The sequence below is a fragment of the Mustelus asterias genome, chromosome 9 (assembly GCF_964213995.1).
Source record: "Mustelus asterias chromosome 9, sMusAst1.hap1.1, whole genome shotgun sequence".
Classification (NCBI taxonomy): Eukaryota; Metazoa; Chordata; class Chondrichthyes; order Carcharhiniformes; family Triakidae; genus Mustelus; species Mustelus asterias.
This window is the reverse complement of record NC_135809.1, coordinates 74,794,991-74,815,150: the sequence shown is the minus strand read 5'-3', so window position 1 is coordinate 74,815,150 and position 20,160 is coordinate 74,794,991.

Below are 20,160 nucleotides of genomic sequence, written 5' to 3'. Positions count from 1 at the left end.
ATAGTCAATATCTTTTCCCAAAGATAAGGGAGCCTAAAACTTGAGGGAATAGGAGAGGGGAGAGATACAAAAGGGTCCAGAGGGGCAATTTTTTCACAGAGGGTGGTGAGTGTCTTGAACAAGCTGCCAGAGGTAATAGTAGAGATGGGTAAATTTTGTCTTTTAAAAAGCATTTAAACAGTTATATGGGTGAGATGGTATAGAGGGATATCGGCCAAATGCGGGCAATTGGGACTAACTTTGGGGTTTTAAAAAAAAAAGGGCGGCATGGACAAGTTGGGCCAAAGGGCCTGTTTTCATGCTGTAAACCTCTATGACTCTATCCCTCCCCATACATCCCCAGTGCCTTTCCCCATCCCCGTCCCTCCCCATATAGCCCAGGTGCCTTTCCCTGACTTCCCGGTACAAACCCACCTCTCTGAAGTGCGAGCCCATGGCAGAGTCCCCTCATTGCCCTGGACTGCAGCTGGTCTCAGATGCCTCGTTGCCATTTACACCCCTGACAAACAGGGGTGCAAAATCCTGGTTGGCATATTTATTAAATGAATCTAACTATTCATTTTAATACAAGAACAGAAAATGCTGGAAAATCACAACAGGTTTGACAGCTTCTGCGGAGAGAGAATAGAGCTAACGTTTTGAGTTAGGATGACTCTACTCGAAACGTTGCCTCCATTCATCACAGATGCTGTCAAACCTGCTGTGATTTTCCTGTGTTTGTTTCGGATTCCAGCATCTGTAGCATCCTGCCTTTGCATTAATTTTAATTTCCTTTTTTGCAACTCTAAAATGAGTTTGTTTCATATAGAAAGAGATTCCTGTGGTCAATTTTTCACTACATTTATTTATTAAGTCTAACAGGAGATAATTTTCTTGAGATACATTCTACTATGAGTGAAAATTTAAAGTCTGAAAAGAATCAACATATCTGTTAATGCCGCATCAATCAACCTTACATAGGAACTAAGAGCAGGAGTGAGCAATTCAGTCCTCGAACCTGCTCCACCATTCAATCTGATCATGGCTGATCTCATCTAGGCCTCAACTCCACTTTCCTGCCTGTTCATCATAACCCTTACTAATTAAAAATCTGTCTACTTCTTCCTTAAATTTACTCAATGCCCCAGCATCTATGCTTTGGAGGTGTGAATTCCATAGACTCATGACCTTTTGAGAGAAGTACTTTCTCCTCATTTCTGTTTTAAATCTGCCAAGCCGAATCCTAAAACTATGACCTCTTGTTCTAGATTGCCCTACAAGGAGAAACATCCTCTCCACGTCTATTTTGTCAATCTCTCTTATCATTTTGTACACCTCAATTAGATCTCCTCTCTTTCTTCTAAACTCCAGGGAGTGCAGGCCTAAATTGCCTAATCTGCATAAGACAAACTCCTCATCTCTGGAATCAATCTCGTGAACTACTGAGCCGCCTCCAATGCAACTACATCCCTCCGAAAGTAAGGGGATGAAAACTACACAGTATTCCAAATGCGGTCTCACTAGTGCTTTGTACAGTAGCAGCAACACTTCATTACTTTCATTTTCTATTCCTTTAACAACAAATGTCAAAATTCCATTTTCCTTCCTTATTACCTGCTGTATCAGCACACTAGTTTTCTGCGATTCATGCAAGAAGACACCTTGATCCTTCTGCATTGAAGCAATCCAAAGTTTTTCTCCATTTAAATAACAAATAATAATTTGCCTTTGCAATTTTCCTACCAAAATGGATAACTTCACATTTATCCATGTTAAACTCCACCTACCTAATTTTGCCCCATTCTTTTAACCTACCCATTTGTAAATTTGTTATTTCATTATCACAATTTACCATTTTGATGTCATCTACAAATTAGGTGATGGTACCTACTATCCTTGTATCCCAGTCATAGAGGTTTACAGCATGGAAACAGGCCTTTTGGCCCAACTTGTCCATGCTGCCCTTTTTTTAAACCCCTAAGCTAATCGCAATTGCCCACGTTTGGCCCATATCCTTCTATACCCATCTTATCCATGTAACTGTTTAAATGCTTTTTAAAAGAAAAAATTGTACCCGCCTCTACTACTACCTCTGGCAGCTTGTTCCAGACACTCCCCACCCTGTGTGTGAAAAAATTGCCCCTCTGGACACTTTTGTATCTCTCCCCTCTCACCTTAAACCTAAGCCCTCTAGTTTTAGACTCCCCTACCTTTGGGAAAAGATATTGACTATCTATCTTATCTATGCCCTTCATTATTTTATAGACCTCTATAAGGTCACCCCTCAGCTTCCTACGCTCTAGAGAAAAAAGTTCCAGTCTATCCAGCCTCTCCTTATAACGCAAACCATCAAGTCCCGGTAACATCCTGGTAAATCTTTTCTGTACTCTTTCTAGTTTAATAATATCCTTTCTATAATAGGGTGACCAGAACTGCACACAGTATTCCAAGTATGGCCTTACCAATGTCTTGTACAACTTCAACAAGACGACCCAACTCCTGTATTCAATGTTCTGACCGATGAAACCAAGCATGCCGAATGCCTTGTTCACGACTCTGTCCACCTGTGACTCAATTTTCAAGAAGTTTTGAACATGTATCCCTGGATCTCTTTGTTCTGTAACTCTCCCCAATGCCCTACCATTAACTGAGTAAGATCTGCCCTCGTTCAATCTACCAAAATGCATCACCTCACATTTGTCTAAATTAAACTCCATCTGCCATTCGTCAGCCCACTGGCCCAATTGATCAAGATCCTGTTGCAGTCGGAAATAAACTTTCTTCACTATTCACTATGCCACCAATCGTGGTGTCATCTGCAAACTTACTAACCATGCCTCCTATATTCTCATCCAAATCATTAATATAAATGAAAAATAACAGTGGACCCAGCACTGATCCCTGAGGCTCACCGCTGGTCACAGGCCCCCAGTTTGAAAAACAACCCTCTACAACCACCCTCTGGCTTCTGTCAAGAAGCCAATTTTGTATCCATTTAGATACCTCACCCTGGATCCTGTGAGATGTAACCTTATGCAACAACCTACCATGTGGTACCTTGTCAAAGGCCTTGCTAAAGTCCATGTAGACAATATCAACTGCATTGCCCTCATCTACCTTCTTGGTTACCCCTTCAAAAAACTCTTGGTTACTCCTCCAAAAAAGTTATTAATATATATTGTAAATAGTTGGGGCTGGAGGACTAAAACATGTGGCACCCCACTCGGTGCATCCTGCCAACCTGAAAATTTATGCTGACCCACTTACCATGACTTTCTGCTTTCTATTGGTTAGCCAATCCTCTATCCAAGCTAATAAATTACCCTTAATCCCATATGAACTAACATTGTATATTACCCTTCTGTGTGGCATCTTATCAAATGCCTTCTGGAAGTCCAGATATACTACATTTACAGGATCCCCATTATCCACTTTGCTTGTTACATTTTCAAAGAACTCAACCAAATTAGTCAAATATGATTTACCCTTCATAAAACCATGCTGACTCTGACTTTCTATATGTCTTTTATTACTTCCTTAATGATGGATTCTAACAATTTCCCAATGACAGATGTTAAACTAATTGCCCTATAGTTTACCTCTGTCCTTTTTGAATAAGGGCGTTATATCACCATTTTTCCAATCAACTGGAACCTTTCCCATATCCAGGTAATTTTGGAATATTGTAACCAATTGATCCACTATCTCCAATGCCACTTCCTTTAAGACCTTAGGATGTAGGCAATCAAGTCCTGGGGACTTGCTTACCTTCAATGCCAATAGTTTGCCCAGTACTTTTTCCCTAGTGATGATGATAGTTCTAAGTTCCTCCCTTTCTATAAGCTCTGCATTTTATGTTGCTATTGGGTTGGCACTCATGTCCTCCATCATGGAAACTGAGGCAAAATATGGATTTAGTCTCTCAGCCATTTTTGCATTCCCCACAATTAACTTTAGAATAGATTTGCACTTTATCCTGCCCTGTCCCTAGCAACTGTTGCTAAGTGGTGAAATTATTACTAGTGACATATAGAAGAAATGAGAGATTTACTTCCAACAGTAAATTTGAGCAGCAAATCAAAATCCAAACTGAAACTAAGTGGACTATGGCATCTTTCCATCTTGGGGTTGATTTATTACTGAAATTTACTGCTAAGTGAAAATTAGAAATAGTTGCTGGCACAATGGTAGTAAATTTGAATTTAAAGACATTGCAAAGTACTAGATATTATTAAGCATCTGCTTGACAGAACACATAACTGCTTCTAGATGGGTTTCAGAGTTTTCCTTCCACTATCCTTCCCTTGATGATCATTGTGGTAGCATTCTGTGTGAAAAATTCATTCCTGACATCAGACCTTTTGTATATATAATCCTATGTTCTATGTCTATTTAACTTGAAATAATTCCCCAGTTAACCCCACTGTATAAAAGAAATCTCTACCCACCCAATTTCAATTGACTCTGGCAAATGAAAATGATTCGGTTTCTTTCACCAAAATCTTGCTGGCGCTTACACTGTCAGGATCTTACAGTCCCACTGACGGCACACTCCTGCCGCATATTTTCCAACTATCAGCTGCGTTCAACTGGATACCCTGTTGACAACAGCAGGACCATAAGATCCCGTCGCCAGTGAATGGTGCACTGCCTCCCATCGCTGCAAAACACACCGGAGAGGGGGAAGAAAATCCTGCCTTTTGTATCCACCTCATTAGATGCTGCTGTTTAGTAGGTGCCCATCTCCTGATTCTACAAGTAAGAAAGAAAACGTAAGTATGCCCAGAATTAGAATAAAGAGCAATGTCCATTATTTTGATAGAGGTGTTTTTAACTGGAGGTTTTATTTGTGTTATGCAAGGCTTTGGCAAGTTGAATGTCTAATTGCCTGTTCCAAACTGTAATTATCTTACCAAGGCCAGTCTTCTGCTACTGTTCTAATACTTTTTTACCCAGAGGGTGGTGATGGTCTGAAATACATTGCCTGGGAGGGTGGTGAAGACGTTGCATCCTTTAAAAAGTACCTGGATGAGTACTTGGCACATCATAACATTCAAGGCTATGGGTCAAGTGCTGGCAAGTGGGGTTAGGTGGGCAGGTCAGGAGCTTCCATGCAACGGTGCAGACTAGATGGGCCGAACGGCTTCTTCTGCACTGTAGTATTCTGTGATTCTGTTACCATCACCCTTTATTTACAACATCCTCAAATTGCAGACGCCGGCAAGGTTTCCAAAAAATTACGGTCATCACGACCTCTTCCACAGCTGGTTGCAAAACTGGGCTTATGGACAATGGCAGTGGACTTAGTGTACCAGCATTAGCTATCTGGGTCCCAGGGCGGTGCTCTAGGAGCTATTCATAAGTCGCCAATAACAAGGCCCAATGCTGTATCTGGGCGGAGGCAAAGGGGGGGGGGGGGGGTGGGGTAAAAAATCTTGATAATGGTTTATGATCAGTTACTGTGATGACGTGTCTATCATAGACATATTGATGGAATTTTTACATGCTGAAGACAACTGCCAACCCCTCTTTCTCAATCTGGGAATACCTCCATTCAGCATCCAAGAGTGTCCTAGATGCATGCTCAAAAGGCTTCTCTGTTCCATCTCTCCAGCGATGTGTCAGTATTGCCCCAACCCCATCTTGCATGCCAAGATAAGGTAATTCTTAGGGTCAAAATGGGTCAATAAATCAGAGGACAAAAGTTTTTGTTTAACACTGTTGAAAGTCTCCAGCTGTGGTACCCCCCAAGGCCACCTATGATGTTTCCTTCAAAGGTTATGCAAGGGGGCAGTAAAAAAGGTAAATTCAAAATAAACTTCCTGTAATAATTTACTAAACCCAGGAAGGATTCAATTCTGTGGGGTTCCTTGGAGTTGGCGTCTCCTTAATGGCCCTTATCTGGTCCTTCACTGGATGAAGGCCCTTGCCATACACCCAATAGCCTAAGTAGGTCACGGCACTTGCTTGGAAGAGCTATTTTCCCTTTCAAGCAGACCCCGACCTCCGAGAATAGCTGCAAGACTTCTTTTAGGTTTGCTAGGTGCTCATGTTCCTAAGTTCCTGTGACCAGGTACAACACTATCTGAGGTAACCTTTGCAATATGTTCTCTATGACCCATTGGAAAATGGTGCATGCAGATAAGACCCCTGAAGGGCAGGCGAGTATACTTGTATAAGCCTTTGTGCATATTGTCAAGTACCTTTGGGAAGGCCCGTCTAATTCAAGTTGGAGATGGTTGTGTTGTGGGGTAAATCAAGATGACCAGTACTGTCTTAACTATAGACAATACAAAACTCACGAGGCAGATATCTCTGTATAAAGATGTAACATTTATTCAAAGAAAACAAGCAGCTGCAAGGAGATCACCAAAAGAGTTAAGTAGCTCTGAGGTAGAGCAACAGAACCTCTTCGATAAATCTGACATATACAATCAAAAACAGATCAATTATAGGTTTTCTTATCAATCAGTCCTGCCTTACATTAGTTTAAAGTCAATTACATTTAGTATACACACATCAATAATAATCCCTGACATTCACCTCAGCCAATCGCAATTTACCATCCAGCATATCTCATTCATCCATTAAATCCAGATGCTAACTCCCATCTTGGCTAAAGTCACTTCCTTGTTGCCTGGTTACCTTACACCTTAGACGGGGTCAAAATGGACATTCCCACTGGATCATTGCCAAACTGGATAGACACGTGGTCCCGCATCCGAGCACATTTCCGTCCCAAGTCTAGACAATGAATGCTATTCATAAATGTTGCAATATGTGTACCCGCAGTAAGAAACTTTCTGAAATGAATTTTGCTAACTATGGGGTTACCAGGCCTTTGACTCTGAACTATTGCCTTTACCATCATACCTTGTGGTAACCTGCTTTTGGCTGAGCGAACAATGATTCATATAATACTTAAACTACATTACAATATCAGTATATATGTTTTAAAATTATAATTACTTGTTTAATTATCTTACTGCATGTGTAATCTATTCTCTAATTAGCTTATTAACTTGTTTCAAGAATCATTTCACTTTTTACTGGTAGTCCTGTCAGTATTTTAGCGGGCAATTCTCCCAAAAACTTTCTAAGTGCTGAATTGGTGGGGAAAATGGTGTAATACACGATTGTTTTTTCAGTGGGAGTTCAGACTTGAATCACCCACACTCTGTGCAATGCAGGGGTCACAATTGCGAATCTCATTAAAATCTTGGGGGAGGGGGCCTATTCACGCCAGAGTCTGACAGTTCCAGGCCTCTGCGCATGCGCAGTGGCCCCGAACTATCAGACTGTAGTTTGGTGGCTGGCTCGATTGCTGGCCAACACAGGACTCCTGCAGTGCTGCCCCTCATGACACCCCCCACGGCCTGATTGTGGCCCAATCACGGCCCACACAAGCATTCCTGGGCCAGCCCCGAACCCCCCGTCACAGAGCACTGCAATCTCCAGCCCCAATTCCCCCACAGCAGTGACAATCCCTCCACCCCCCCCCCCCGGCAGACCCCCCCCCCCCCCCCCCCCCCACTGACCTCCCTGCAGAGTGGCAGTGGAAACCCCCACTCCCATTAATCGCTTCTAGGCCCTGCCCACAATAGGCCCTGCCTCTGAGGCCACACCCCCTTGGCACTGCCCGATGCCTGGTGGGCAGTGCCAAGGTGCCCTCTGGGCATGGGCACTTTGCCCCTTGGACAGTGCCAGGGGCACAGGCTAGCACTGCCCAAGGGGCACCACTCACCGCTACCCAGTACCTGGGGGAGTCCTGATTGCCCTCCCTTCACTCTAGCGGGGTCTCCCGCTAGCTCCCTAAAAGTGGGGAGGTCCTCTAAATCCTGCCGGAATGAAATACTCCTGGTGGGGTGGGAGATGCTATGCAATTAAATCGTATCTCCATGACAAAACTTGTCCCCATAATGATGGAATTTTAGTATGCTGGGAGATGAAGAATTCAGTCCCGGGCCTGATAATGACATTTAAATAAGATTAAAAGCACATTTAAATCACTTACCTGTCTTTCTGCTGGTTTCCAGCATGTTCTCGACTGCGCCTCCGGGTGTGGGAGATGCACATGCATCAGGAATGCATGCATGATCCCACGAAATGGCTGACACATGCATCTTCCAATCCGATGCACCAAAAAACTAGTGTGTCATGTCGGGAGAATCGGGCCCTTAATGTCTGCTGTCTAAATACCTTATTAACTGATTAGAAATTTCCCACTTCAATCTGGCTCATGTTCAGCTTTGAAAATGCTTGACCTCCAGTTATAGTCAATTGAGAGCATGGAGTACCTGTCAAGTTTCAAAACTTCATTGATAGTCAGGTTATAGTCTCCACAAAGTTGGATCAACTTATCAGGCTTAAGGACAAGAACAACTGTTATGGTCCACTCTGTGAATAGTATGGATCTGATTATACCCAGCTTTTCCAGGCATTCCAATTCCTACTCTACTTTTTCCAATAGGGAGTATGGAACTGGTCTTGCTCCAAAATACTTGGGCGTAGCATTGGGGTCAATATAGAACTCCGCTTTAGCTCCTTTTATTCTCCTGAGACCTCCCTGGAAAACTTTGGGGCACTTATTGATGACTGCATACAGTTCCCACGCGCCTAGTCTGAAGACAGTTCAGTTTGATCTGTTGGAGCCAATCTCTCCCATAAGGATAGGTCCTTGTACAATGATGAGTGGAAGTCGAGCTGACTGCTGCTTCTAAGTCACTAGAGTCACCATGGTGCCCTTTATCTGCAGTGATTCAGAAACTGAATACCAGCCCAGAGGCAATCATAAATCTGCTCCCCAGTAATGGAGATTGCAGTCCCCATATCTATTTCCATTTTCAGTGGATGGCCATTTACTAATATTCCATCATTATGGGGGCAACCTTTGTCATGGAGATGCAATTTAATTGCATTTGTCCTGGTTGTGGGCATATCTGCAAGGTACAGTCTGGTACTGGCTTTGGCCTTTTTTCAAAATAGCCCTTGTTTTTACTGTCCCTATACCTTTGGCTCAATTGCAGTTTTCTGCAGCTCTTGCAATAGTCCAACACTTGCATGTATAACCTTCTGAAATATGCTCCCTCTGAGTCTGGAGGCTGTTCATACCCTTCCTTGACTGCCTGGGTGATGCAAGTTGGGCTCCACTTCTGTAAGGGATTTTACCAATTTCCTCGCTCTCAGTTGAAGGGTGGATGTTGCATGTGGCCATAAGACCATAAAACATAGGAGCAGAATTAGGCCCCTCAGCCCATCAAGTCTGCTCCGCCATTCAATCATGGCTGATATTTTTCTTATTCCAACTCTCCTGCTTTTTCCCCATAACCCCTGATCCCCTTATCAATCAAGAACTTATCTATCTCTGTCTTAAAGACACTCAATGACCTGGCCTTCACAGCCTTCTGCGGCAAAGAGTTCCACAGATTCACCACTCTCTGGCTGAAGAAATTCCTCTTCATCTGTTTTAAAGGGTCATCCCTTGATCCTGAGGTTGTTCCCTCTGGTTCTAGTTTTTACTACTCGTGGAAACATCCTCTCCACATCCACTCTATCCAGGCCACGCAGTATCCTGTAAGTTTCAATAAGATCTCCCCTCATTCTTCTAAACCCCGGGTACAGACCCAGAGTCCTCAACCGTTCTTCATACGACAAGCTCTTCATTCCAGGGATCATTCTTGTGAACCTCCTCTGGACCCTTTCCAGGGCCAGCACATCCTTCCTTAGATACGGGACCCAAAACTGCTCACAATACTCCAAATGGGGTTTGACCAGAGCCTAAAACAGCCTCAAAGTGCATCCCCGCTCTTGTATTCTAGCCCTCTCGACATAAATGCTAACATTGCATTTACTTTACTTTCCTAACTGCCGATTGAATCTGCACGTTAATCTTAAGAGAATCTTGAACAAGGGGTCCCAAGTCCCTTTGTGTTTCTGATTTCCTAAGTATTTCCCCACTTAGAAAATAGCCAATGCCTCCATTCCTCCTTCCAAAGTACATAACCTCACACTTTTCCACATTGTATTCCATCTGCCACTTCCTTGCACACTCTCCTAACCTATGCAAGTCTTTCTGCAGCCCCCTTATTTACTCAATACCAGCTGTCCCTCTACATATCTTTGTATCATCCGCAAACTTAGCTTCAGTTCCTTCCTCCAAATCATTATATTGTGAAAAGTTGTGGTCCCAGCACTGACCCCTGAGGCACACCACTAGTTACTGGCTGCCTTCCCGAAAAAGACCCCTTTATCCCCATTCTCTGCCTTCTGCCAGTTAGCCAATCCTCTATCCATGCCAGGATTTTACCCTTAACACCATGGGCTCTTAACTTATTTAACAGTCTCCTATGCAGCACCTTGTCAAAGGCCTTCTGGAAATCTAAATAAATCATGTCCCACTGGTTCTCCTTTATCTAACTTCCTTGTTACCTCCTCAAAGAACTCTAAAAGATTTGTCAGACACGACCTCCCTTGACAAAGCCATGCTGATTCCGTCCTATTTTATCATGCACTTCCAAGTACTCTGCGATCTCATCTTTAATAATGGACTCTAAAATCTTGCCAATGACCGAAGTCAGGCTAACCAGCCTATAATTTCCCATCTGCTGCCTTCCTCCCTTCTTAAACAGCAATGTTATATTAGCTACTTTCCTGGGACCCTCCCTGCCTCCATTGATTCCTGAAAGATCACCACCAATGCCTCCACAATTTCCTCAGCTATCTCTTTTAGAACCCTGGGGTGTAGTGCATCCGTTCCAGGTGATTTATCCACCTTCAGACCTTTCAGTTTCCCCAGAACCTTCTCCTTAGTGATGGCCACTACACTCACCTGTGCCCCCTAATTCTCCTGGAGCTCTGGCATCCCACTGGTGTCTTCCACCGTGAGGACTGATGCAAAGTAACTATTCAGTTCCTCTGCCATTTCTTTGTTTCCTGTTATTACTTTTCCAGCCTCATTTTCCAGTGGTCCAATGTCTATTTTTGCCTCTCTCTTACCTTTTATACATTGAAAAAAACTCTTCCTATCTTCTTTTATATTACTAGCTAGCTTACACTCATCCTTCATCTTTTCCCCCCTCATTGCTTTTTTAGTTGTCCTCTGCTCGCTTTTAAAGGCTTCCCAATCCTCTGGCTTCCCACTAATCCTCGCCACTTTGTATGCTTTTTGTTTTGCTTTTATGCTGTCCTTGACTTCCCTCATCAGCCATGGATGCCTCGTTCCCCCCTTAGCATGGTTCCTCCTCCTTGGGATGAATTTCTGTTGTACCTCCCGAATAACCCCCAAAAACCCCTGCCATTGCTGTTCCACTGTTTGCCCTGCTGGGCTCCCTTTTCAATCAACTCTGGCCAGCTCCTCCCTCATGTCTTTGTAGTTACCTTTATTGAATCGTAATACCATTACATCTGATTCCAGCTTCTCCCTCTCAAACTGCAGGGTAAATTCTATCACATTGTGGTCACTGTTCCCGCAGAGTTCCTTTACCTTAAGTTTCCTAATCAACTCTGCCTCATTACACATCACCAAATCCATAATTGCCCGTTCCCTAGTAGGCTCTGTAACAAGCTGCTCCAAAAAAAATCTCTTAGACACTCCACAAATTCCTTTTTTTGGGATCCACTACCTACTTGATTTTCCCAGTCCACCTGTATTATTGAAGTCCCTCATGATTATTGTAATATTACCTTTTTTATATACCTTTTCTATCTCCGGATTTATTTTTTGCCCCACGTCCTGATTCCTGCTAGGGAGCCTGTACATAACTCCCATTAGGGTCTTTTTACCTTTGCGATTCCTCAACTCTACCCACAGAGATTCTATGCCTTCTGATCCTATATCGCTTCTTGCTATCGATTTAACTTCATTCCTTACTAACAATGTAACCCCGCCCCCTTTGCCCATCTGCCTGTCCTTTCAATAGAACACATATCCTTGGATATTTAGAGCCCAGCCCTGATCCCCCTGCAGCCACGTCTCAGTGATGCCCACAACATCGTACCGGCCAATTTCAATGTGCGCAACGAGCTCATTCACCATGTCCCGTATACTGTGTGCATTTAGGTAGAACACACTCAGTCCTGCACTGATCAACTCCCTTCTCATACTTGTCACCTTTATTGCTCTGCCCGAGGTTAGATTCCTGCCACCTTCTATACTCTCTGTTCTATTATGTGGTCTTGAAACTCTACTAATCTCTCCTGAGCCTTCGGCTCCTTTAACTAGTTGAAAGTCGTCATCATTAACCTGCACTTCTACCCTCTCCTTTAACTTTGATTTTCTAATTCTCCATACAACTGAACTCTCCCCCCCACTATTTAGTTTAAAGCCCTATCTACAGCCCTACTTATACGGTTCGTCAGGACTCTTGTGCCAGCATGATTCAGATGAAGACCATCCCATCGGAACAGGTCCCCTCTTCCCCAATACTGGTGCTAATGTCCCATGAATTCAAACCCATTCCTCCCACACCAATCTTTGAGCCATGCATTTACCTCCATATGCACTCTGCTTGCAAAAAATATCAGCGATTCCGAGTCGCGCTGCACAAACCTGTGGGCGGGGCTTATCACGCCCAAAACCCTGCAGCTCTGATCGGAGCCTCCAACTGCACATGCGGGGGAAAAAAAGATAAAATGCTGCTCCCCAGCCACATCCCTTCCAGGCCGGATAATGCCTCCCCACGGACATTGCCTCCCCCACCATTACTGACCCTCTTATCCCCCCCAACCCCCGCCACCCAGACCGACCGCGGCCCCCTTCCCCTCCACCGATCTCAGGCAGAGTGGAAGTGATCTCCCTTCTCCTCCCCCTCCACTGATCTCAGGCAGCAGCCACCCCTTCTCCCTCATCGATCTCAGGCAGAACGGCAGCGGCCCACCCACCTCAGGCAGAGTGATCTCCCCCCTTATCCCCCGACCCCGGACCCTCCAGCACGGGGTCCCCATCTCCCCCGACTCCGATGGCTGTATGACACCTCCCTCTCTCTCTCTCCCCTGCCCCCAATCATAGAGGCAGTAGTCCACCAGCCGCAGCACCCCATCATCAGCACACCTGCAAGTTCTCACTTGCCTTCCCCTCAATGCTAACAATCAAACTGCATGTAACTTGCTGGAATGCTCTGCCAAACTGTCTAACTAACGAGGGGCAGCTCCATAGAAACCCCAAGGGTGGACAGGCAGGCAGGCAGGCAGTACAGGAAAAGGTGGATAAAATGATCATCCCCCAGATTTACTGAAGGCAACCTCAGGAGGCTACTGGATGCGGCAGAGGCGAGACAGGACATCCTTTAACCCCCATCAGGATGCAAACCTGGGGGGGGGGGCTGATGGCAATTTTTCTTTCTGAAGGATTATTTGTCTTGACAGTAAGGATGATCCAAATGGAAGAAAAAAATTGCTTTCCTCCTCGTCGTCAATATACTAATCTTACCGAGGTCCATCTTCTGTTACCATCACCCTTTATTTACAACATTCTCAAAGTGCCCCTGTACACTGCAGGCCTGAGTGGAATCAACTGGTTTTAAACCTCCACTGCTCCTTTCCTATTGGGTGAGGCTCCCTTCACCTAACAGGGAAGTTTGCGTTCTGTGAGGTCCATGGCGATCTAATGACTATCCCCTGTGGACATCATAACAGAAAGGAAATACAGAATTTGATTGTTGTGTTAAATCTGAAAGCTGAGCAGTAGTTTAAATATTTATCTTTTTGTTTGCAGATTTGCTTTTTCTAAAGATGGTCTAAGTCCTACCATTGTGCCCAAACTAAATACAAACACACAAATTGGACAACGGTTTGGAATGTCTACGCTTGATGCTTTGAAGGTTAACAGGTTGTATAATTGCAGTAAGTGGAAAACATGTATTCATTTTTGACGGAATTTCATGAAAATATTGAACATATAGACAGAACTTAGTGCCCAAAATTAAATAATTTAGTCCCTGGGTAAATAGCAAATTTAGCAGCTGCAGTAAACAAGAACTGCTGAATATTAATGAGATGTTAATTGTACTGTTAAGGTTAAGGATGTTCAAGTAGAGGCACTAATTGATTAAATATCTTGAGCACATAGTATAAAGAGACACCTTCTTTGGTCCCACAGTTTATACCATCTCATGGAAATACCTTTTGTATCCTTTTGTTTGGCACCCCCGTCAACTGTCCAGACGTGACATGGCACTCTATGCTCTCTTGAGATGGTGGAAGTCACTGGCGGAGGGCTCTCTACATGAGAGTCCTCTCGTTTGCTTTGGAGGATGTTGCTTGCAGCAACTGTAGTTTGAGATGTTCATGGACTCCCAGGCTGCCTGCATTTTCTGCAACCTTGAGGAGTCAGTGTTCCACATGTATATAGGCTGTCAGAGGTTGCAACCCCTTTTTGATTGGTGAAGAGGTGTTTTGGGCTTATAATGCATTTTCCCGCCTGTTCCCCACATCCCATTATTCTCTGAGAAACCAAAGATCTGTTTATCAAAGCCTTAAATATATTCAACAATAGAGCATCCATAGCGCTCTCGGGTAGAGAAAATATTCAAAACTCTTGGAATAAAGTTATTACTTCTCATCTGAGTCCTAAATTATCAGTATTTTATCATGAGAATGTGCCCTTGTGTTTTAGAATCCCTAACCAATGGAAATATTCTCTCAGCATCCATATGATCGAGCCTCTTCAGAATTTTGTAGGAATCAATGAGATCACCTCACGTTCTTCTAATCTCCAGATAATATAAACGCAATTCACAATTTACCACTGTATTCCAGTATTACGATTCCCTTGCAATAAGGCCTTCTTACTTGCTTGCTGCAGCTGCATGCTAACTTTCTGCATTCCTCACATGAGCACACCGAAGTTTCTTCAAACGTCAACACTTGCAAGTTTCACACCTTGTAAAAGAACTTCACTTTTCAGCAACCTTAGATACATTGGGCTAAATTCTCCCATTTTGAAGCTAAGTACCCGTGCCGGCAGAAAAACATGAGTGTTTCCCGTTGGCGGCATCTTTCACGTGGGATTCACTCACCTGAAAGATGCAAATAAGCTCATTTCGAGCAACCTGCCTGTAAGCCCCACTGTTCCGAGGTTGGCCCACTATTTTTAAATGGCTCTCGATTTCCACACTCGAAGACATGTTCCACTCCCTCAAAAAAGAAATGGTAGCCCTCCCACTGACCGATGGAGCATCACCAACCCTTCACCAAAAAGAGGCATCCTCTCCCCCAGCCACAAACAATGGGTAACCCCCACCCCCCGCACACCATGCAGCCATGAGGGTGACCCGACCTGACCCCTCCCAACTCAAGCCCTCCCATCAAAACTGCTCCACTCAACCCCCTCCTCCCCAGACCCTCCACTCAGTCCCCTGAGCACACACACTCAGACCTCTTGGCATTGCCCATGGTTCATGTTCCCTGGCACCTTGGCACTGACACCCAGGCCTGGCACCTAGGCCCCAAGGGTGGGGGTGGTGGTGGTCAAGGAGGATGAGCTGTCAATGGAATCTTTTTCGAGGCACTCCACATTGAATTTGTTACAGATCAAAGGGTTCCATTGGGATAGAGAGAGTTTCAAAGAACTCAACTTACAAGGAAGCCTCAGAAACCTCAAATCAAAGCTAAGTGCGTATATTGGAGCTGTATGCATTTATTGGGGCTGAGTGCACAGCTGTGCTGACTGGAACCATCCCCCCCATCTCCTCTCTGTCAGAGAACTTCAAAGTGGTAAAATCTCATTTGAAGCTTCTGGCCACCTCAGAATTTGCACAGCTGATGGGCAAGATTGTAGATGTTGATCATAGAGCTGCCTGAAATCACCATGCCAGAGGTGATCTTCAGGTCTGCCAGGCCCAGAAAGGCAGTCCAGCCACAGTAACCCATCCCAGTGGAGAGTGGTGAGGTCAACACCTTGGCCCTTGCCCAAGCCCACCCAGCTCCAAGGACCCTTGAGGGACTCTTCCTCTGCAGCCTGGCAGCAGCAAAGAGGCAAATGGCCACTGGATCTACCTCTTGGAGCCCCCTCAGGGCCCTAGGCACCAGGTCAGGGTGTCAGTGTCAGGGTGCCAGGTGGAAGTGCACTGTTGGTACTGCCAAGGAGTGTGGCCTGAACGGAGGTAATGTGGTGGGTCTGAGGGAGGAGGGGGCTGATTGGGGTTCTGAGAGAGGTGGAAGGCTGAAGAGATGGTTGATCGGGTCACCCTCATTCCCACCTGGTGGGGGTGGTGACCCATGATTTGAGTGGTGGGGGCGGCGGGGGGGGGGGGGGGGGGGGGAGGATGCCACTCTTTTCTGAAGTATCGATGGTGGTTCCCTGGATCCTCGAGATCCAGCATGTCATGTCCCTGCTTATGGGTAGCACATGTGAAGCCCGCATGGTGCCGTTACCACTGGTGGGCCAGGTGAATGGTGGGAGGATGGTAAATGGCTTGGCAAACACACCAATGACATTCAAATGAGTGGGTTTGCATAATTATTGTGTTGCCGCCCGCTCTTGGCAGCAACCCGATTCGGGTTGGCAGGGCGGGTCCGGTGAATCCTGAGAGCCCTCACACCTGTTGGGAATTATGTGTTTCGGGCAATGCCCCATTCACCAGGGAATCGGGATTCCCAGCCGACCATTTAAGGAGGTTGGAGAATCACTGAGTCATTAATATAGTTTGTACATAGCTGAGGCCACCGCATTTATCCATGTGGCATTTCTCTATTCACTGGCTGCCAAATTGATAAGGCCTCCTTTATGACCACTCTTTGCTTTCTGTCATTTAACCTATCTTCTATCCGTGTTAGTAATTGCCCTAAATTCATTATGGCATCTTATCACTTATCCTTTAGAAATCTACATTTATTATGGGCTGAATTGTCCAGTCTTGTCAGGTGGCCCACGAGAGTTCCTATGGGGGCAGCAACCCGATTAATATGCAAACCCACTAATTGTAATGGGTTTGATGGCCCATCCACTGGCCCACCACCATGCAAACAGCCCCCGAGTGGGAAATGCACCAGGCGGGCTTTGGTGCTGGTAATCACTAGCATGGACCCGGTGTATTGGACCCTGAGGATCCAAGGGAGCACTACTAATGCCTCGGCAAAGAGGGGTATCCTCCCCACCACCACGCAAATAATGAGTCAACCCCCCCGCCCCGCCAAATCACACAGGCATGAAGGTGACAGGACCCTCTCTCCCTGCCTTTCAATTCCCCCCTACCATTGACCCTCAGCCTCCCCCCCCCTCCCCCTCCCCCTCAGGTTCTAACTCATGCTCCTCTCCCCCTCAGATTTAATACAAGCATTGACAGAATTCTGCCAAAAGCTGTAGACAAGTAGCAAAGAGCTGCAGAGTTTTCAGATATGAATACACTGAGCAAGAATGCAGTAAGGACCATTCTTGATCTGTGCTGTTCACACTGTGAGGTGGCGTAAGTAGAATTGGAGAATTATCTAGCTGGACATCAGTGGAAGGATCCCAAGAGATCTCATATCTCAAGAGAACTGCATGAACATTGAGGAGAGTCAAAGCGAACTCCTGAGAGCTGTGACGCTCCTTGATTTGGTCCCAGGAGAAGTGCAGAAAACCTCGAGATGCTGTAAAGTATAGGGGAGCTCTTGGAAATAAAAGCAGACTAACAAGTGGGTGATTGAGATATTCTGGTTTGTCTGCTTTGTTTAGGTCTTGTACAATCAAAGATTGTAGCATGTGGCTGGGGAGCATGTGGCTGGGGTGGCTGGGGGAATTGGGGGGGGGAGTCTGTGACTGTTGATGTGCGAGGGGCAAGCAGCGTTCCTTAACCTCTACATGTGTTCCTTTCCATCTCCACCCACCCAACCTTCAGAATGACGAGATGGTTTTTGCGATGCAACCAATCAATCTTGCTGTTCTTTTGGTTGCTGCTGAAGCTGAGGAGGAAGAGCTGGATGAAGAATTGCAGGCACAGGAGGCCCGGGCCTTACCTTGTGCAGGAGTAGAGGGAGACGACCGCCATTCACCCAGAGGAGGGGCGCAGGAGAAGGAGGGAGCAGAGACCCCGGCAGTTCCGTACACAAGTGTCATTTGAACAGTTGCGGGACACCGTGTTTCGTTGACGTCTCTGCCTCCGAAAGGAGACAGTGCAACACCTGAGCAACCTGTTGCAGGACCTGGAGAGGCGGGGGTGGGGCAGGGGTGCGGGGCTGGGGGGGCACCCACTCTCGGTGGCTGTCAAATTGACGGCCACTCTGAACTTTTATACGACTGGCTCCTTCCAGACACCTAGCGGAGATATCTGTGGCATCTCCCATCCACACCAGTGTCAGGCAGCTCACAGAAGCCCTGTATGCCCGGGCTGGGCAGTACATCAAATTTAACCTGGACTAGGCCCATCAGGAAGCCCAGGCTGCAGAGTTCGCAGCCATTGTGGGGATGCCTAATGTATAGGGGTCCATCGACTGCACACACGTCGCTCTCAAGGCCCCCCTACAGAATCCACGGAGATTCATCAACAGAAAAGGGTTCCACTCCCTGAATGTTCAACTCATGTGCGACCATAACATGAACATTATGCATGTCTGTGCAAGACATCCAGGTAGCGTGCACAAAAGTTTCATTGTCAGCAGCTCAGGCTGCGGGGGTGGCTTGTGGGTGATATGGGTTACCTGCTTCGGACATGGATGATGATGCCTGTACAGAGGCCTGTGACTGAGGCAGAGACTTGCTCTCATGAGGTCCATGTCGCCACCCGCACGCTAGGGGAGAGGTGCATTGGGCTCCTCAAAATGCGATTCCGGTGCCTGGACCGATCTGACAAGGCCCTCCAATACAGCCCAATGATCTCTTCCCGTGTAGTGGTCGTGTGCTGTGCCTTGCATAATCTGGCCCTACAGAGAGGTGACCTATTGGAGGAGGAGGAGGATATGGAGGCTGACCATCCGGGTGTCGCTGGGGAGGATGACCAGCAGGAGGAGGAGGAAGAGGAGGAGGAGGAAGAAGAGGAAGAGCATGCCGAGGAACACCAACCAGGCGCTGGAGAGATGGCAACCCAAATAAGACATGCGAGGGTGGCAAGGGAGGCCCTGACCACCAAGCGGTTCACTCACGGAGTTTGTTCTGTGGGTTCCATCCCCCTCCCCCGCCCCCAAAATTCCTTCTATAGCCTGCAACATTGTCACATCAGAGTGGTGGGCCTGGGTACTCTGTGTTAGCGAGTTTCTTGGCAGGCAGGAGGGGGATGACGACTCGCAAAGCACCATTATGATGATGCCCTGGTGCAAACTAGTCTGACTCCTACCTGAGCTCCCATGCACGCTGGCACCTGGGCCCACGTCTGTGTAGTGGGTAAGGGATCTGAAACCCCCATACAAGGACCCTAGAGGGGGTGGGGTGGGGGACAGGAGGGGATCGCTCATGGAGTCTGAGGAACCAATGCCTTCCTTTTCTCAGTGACACAGCATTGAGGGGTCTCTCAAACCGATAACAACATGAAGCATCCCTCCGGCAATCATCAATGGAAGAGAATTTCTATTCGAGACAAATCTGAGACCAATTAGTCACAGGTGGGTGGTGAAAAAAGATTTAATTGCAATAAAGGTGTTTAAATAGTCAGCACGGATTCGTGAAGGGCAAGTCGTGCCTCACAAATTTGATAGAATTTTTTGAGGAGGTAACTAAGTGTGTTGATGAAGGTAGGGCAGTTGATGTCATATACATGGATTTTAGTAAGGCGTTTGATAAGGTCCCCCATGGTCGGCTTATGATGAAAGTGAGGAGGTGTGGGATAGAGGGAAAGTTGGCCGATTGGATAGGTAACTGGCTGTCTGATCGAAAACAGAGGGTGGTGGTGGATGGAAAATTTTCGGATTGGAGGCAGGTTGCTAGCGGAGTGCCACAGGGTTCAGTGCTTGGTCCTCTGCTCTTTGTGATTTTTATTAATGACTTGGAGGAGGGGGCTGAAGGGTGGATCAGTAAATTTGCTGATGACACCAAGATTGGTGGAGTAGTGGATGAGGTGGAGGGCTGTTGTAGGCTGCAAAGAGACATAGATAGGATGCAAAGCTGGGCTGAAAAATGGCAAATGGAGTTTAACCCTGATAAATGTGAGGTGATTCATTTTGGTAGGACTAATTTCAATGTGGATTACAGGGTCAAAGGTAGGGTTCTGAAGACTGTGGAGGAACAGAGAGATCTTGGGGTCCATATCCACAGATCTCTAAAGGTTGCCACTC